The sequence below is a fragment of the Bubalus bubalis genome, chromosome 13 (assembly GCF_019923935.1).
Source record: "Bubalus bubalis isolate 160015118507 breed Murrah chromosome 13, NDDB_SH_1, whole genome shotgun sequence".
NCBI classification, from domain to species: domain Eukaryota; kingdom Metazoa; phylum Chordata; class Mammalia; order Artiodactyla; family Bovidae; genus Bubalus; species Bubalus bubalis.
In genome coordinates, this window is record NC_059169.1 from 20,604,702 (window position 1) to 20,608,640 (window position 3,939).

Below are 3,939 nucleotides of genomic sequence, written 5' to 3' on the forward strand. Positions count from 1 at the left end.
AAGATTCTTAACCACTAAACCGCAAGGGAAGTCCTCCAAAAGGTTTTAATCCTTTTCCCGCCTAAGGGAGTGCAGTTTGCTAAGCCTAGCTGAGGGCTTGTTTGCTGAGTGAAGATGCTCTGCTGCAGGGCAATCCTTCTGAAGGGCACCCGCTGCTCACCCAGTTGCAGATGAGACCATCCTGGAACAGGGAGGGCTTTGGTGCAGAGTCTAGAAGCTACCAGGGAAGTTCATTTTAAATCCTACATTCATGATGTCTGCTTAACTTTCTAAAAAAAAAAAAAGAGAGAGAGTGTTCCGATGGCAGTTACCTTTCAGTGCAGCGCAGGGAGACAGACAGGAAGCCTATAAACCACAAACACATAATTATTTTGATCATGATACATTGACTGTTAACTAGGGTCTTCATGGGAAGCATATCTGAGCAGGTGACATTAGTCAGATAGACCTGCAGAGGCTCTGGTGGACTCCCGGGAAAGCTTCCACTCAGGCCATGGAACCACATCTGTAAAGGGGCGAGATGGGGAGGAAGGACAGAGGGGCGGCTACGGCAAAAATATGGGCAAAAAAGTGGTACCATCTGGACCAGAGTAGAAGCAATGGGCAAAGACGTAAAGCAACTGCAATCTATTTTGAAGGGCAGAATTGCTGGATCAGAAAGATGGAAAACAAGGCCATAGGTGGCCATATCTAAACAGAATCTGATTTAAAAAAAAAAAAAAAAAAGATATGGCTCTTGTGCGTTTAAAAAAAAATTGGAAATTCCTTCTACATAGACTTTGGAGGTGTGGTAGTCCCCAAACAGTCCTCCCTAAAGATACCTATGCAAATTCCTGGAAGCTGAGAAGTGACCTTATTTGGAAAAAGGGTCTTCAAAAATAATCTTGAGATTATCCAGACCTCATTGACTAAATCCAGGGACAAGTGTCCCTGTGAGAGAGAAGCAAAGGGAAATTGCACAGAAGGGGTGCAGGCAATGTGACCACCGAGATAGAGACTGGAGTGGTGTCCCCCATCCACCCTGGGAGCCCCCAGAAGCCGCAAGAGGCAGAAAAGGATTCCCCCCAGAGCCTCCAGAGGTAGGGGGGACCCACCAGCACCTCGATTCAGACTTCAGGCCTCCAGAACACTGAGAAAATAAATTACTGTCATTTTTTGAGTTACCCAAAAGTTTTGGAAATTGTTTACAGCAACCATGGAAACGAATACAGGAGAGAGGCAAACATTTCATGACTATTATTGCATTTAATTATTCATAGGATGTTTCTTCACTGTCCCCTCACTAAAATATGCTCCACGAAGACAAGGATTCCTGTCTGTTGTATCATCACTATAGAATAGCTCTATCATTCTAGAGTCTAGAAAAGTTCCAGGTACATCGGAGGCAGTCCATAGGTATTTGCTGAACAAATTAATGGCAGAGGATGTGATTTGAAATGTATTTGCTATAGGAGACATAAAGGCTGGGGTGAGGAGAGGAGATTTAGGGACAGATCTTGAAAAAGAGACAGAGGACAAGAGCCCTGCGCAGGGCAATTCTCAGTGGGGAAATGGTAGCTCCTAGAGGAAGCAGGATGGAAGACCTAGATGAGATACCCTGAGGGTGGGTTCATTGAGCAGTGGGCAGTCGGGAGCACTGAGAGTTTTTACCTGGAGACCCACCTGATAAGAATGGTGTTAAGCATTTTATCTGCGCCCTCTAATTGCCACAGATATTGTTCTTTGGATTTGATTTGCTGGTGGGCTCTCCTTTTTCTAAGTCTTGCTGAATTGGGCTCTCGTTGTTCCTTATAAGTAGTCCTTATTTAATGCTAGCATAACTCCAAGGAGGAAATCTGTTTTCCAGTTCTTTTGATCTAGCATTTATTCTATTTTCTCAACATTTTCACGCCATCCATGATCTCCTTGTATTTTTGCCTCAGCCACCCTAAATACCAGTCTCCTTCCATTTATTTATTTAATTTTTGGCAATTAATAAATGCTCTTTCCCCCAACTCCCTTTATCCAGTGCTGAGTCGGTTGTTTTGCCTTTGTCAGTTCTTTCAGTTACAAAACATGTGGCTTTGCCATGGTTGATTATAACTGACTAGCAATATTTATATAACATTTCATCTCCAGGGCTTTTCCACATTTCTTTAAGACCTCTTTTGTGGGCTTCTTTTTTCCCCTTTTGCATGCAGCGTATTCAAGTATCAATTATTTCTCACTTCAAACATATTTCCTATCATCTTCTTTTTCTTCTTAAATATTCCCTATTAGCTCTTCTTGAATTCCAGTTCTTCCTCTTTCCACTGTGTTTCAGCTCTTACTGAAGCATCTCCCCAATTATGCAGGCTTTCCTGCCCTATTTGGTCAGGAATCAGCCCTTTAGGATCTTACAAAGGCATCCAAAGGACAGGAAGCTTGAATACTGTCCTCAATTGACACTTCATATTTATGCCCATAGCACAGTTCAGGGTTAATTTGTTTTTAATTTCTAAAATATTTATTTATTTATTTGGGTACCCCAGGTCTTGCAGCACTCAGGATCTTCCATCTTCACTGAGGCATAAGAGGTCTTTTAGTTGCAGCATGTGAAATCTAGTTCCCTGACCAGGGATTGAACCAGGGCCTCCTGCATTGGGAATACAGAATCTTAGCCACTAGACCATCAGGGAAATCCCTCTCATTTTTTAAATGTAGTTTTCACCTTCATGTTTTTCTCCAAAGCTCTTGTTTTGAGGGGAGAATGAAGTTGAGAATGACACAAAGGCCAAATCCTTAAGTATTAAAAGAAGATTTGAAAATGCCTCCCCAGGTGGCACTAGTGGTAAAGAGCCTGCCTGCCAATGAGGAGACGTAAGAGATTAGGGTTCAATTCCTGGGTCGGGAAAATCCCCTGGAGGAGGGCATGGCAACTCACTCCAGTATTCTTGCCTGGAGGAGCCCATGCACAGAAGAGCCTGGTGGGCTATGGTCCATAAGGTCACAAAGAGTTGGACTCTGAAGTGACTTAGCACACAAGAATGATGAAGTCTTATGATTTAAGACAACCTCAGAAAAGTTTGGTGGTTTTATCAATTATCTGTATAAGAATTAATCAAATATTCCAGCAAACGTTTTCACGGTTTTTCAGAACAAACACATTACAAAACAGAAACAGAACTTCAAGCGTCATTAAAACTGCTCCTTCTGAAGACAGCCAGTCCTCCTGAAACAAATGCACGAACCCAAGATTTTACATTTCACTCTGAAAGTATACATGAATTTTAGAAAATTGTCCACGTTTGGTTAACAATCTCTAAAAGAAAAGAAAAAAGAGGTAACACAATAATTTCTACTTTATCATTCTATCTGACTTCCAGTTTTGAAGATTTTTTTTTAAGTGCAAAAGCATTCAGATGCACAAACCTTTTTTCAAGCCCAGGTTTCTGCCTTGCTATGTCTGAAAACAAGCTGAAAACATGAATTTCTGGTAGGAAACCAAGCCCCTAAATGTTATGATCAAGCAACTGGACAAATGGTTTGGAAACCAACCTGAGCATTTTGTAATACTGATAATTGTAGAAAGTAAAAATCTAAGAATATACAGGAGAACTCTTTGGGTAGCTCTGAAAAGACTATAGGCTTCCACGGTAGCTCAAGCAGTAAAGAATCCGCCTACAATGCAGGAGATGTAGGACCCTGCAGGTTTGATCCCTGGGTTGGGAAGATCCCCTGGAGGAGAGCAGGGTAACCTAATCCAGTATTCTTGCCTCGAGAATCCCCATGGACTGAGGAGCCTGGTGGGCTACAGTCCATGGGGTCACAAAGAGTCAGACAGGACTGAAGCAACTGAGCACGCACGCACGTAAAGACTATGCCTTTTTAGAATGTAAAGTGAAGTGAAGTCGACTCTTTGCAACCCCGTGGACTGTAGCCTACCAGGCTCCTCCATCCATGAGATTCTCCAGGCAAGAA

At 42.5% G+C, this 3,939-nt stretch overlaps 1 non-coding gene across 1 annotated transcript; it reads right to left on the reverse strand.

The window, feature by feature from the left end:
- Positions 1-2,584: 2,584 nt before the first annotated feature.
- On the reverse strand, positions 2,585-2,657 carry TRNAG-CCC. Its single transcript has one exon. It is a non-coding gene; the product is annotated as a tRNA-Gly (tRNA).
- Positions 2,658-3,939: the final 1,282 nt, after the last annotated feature.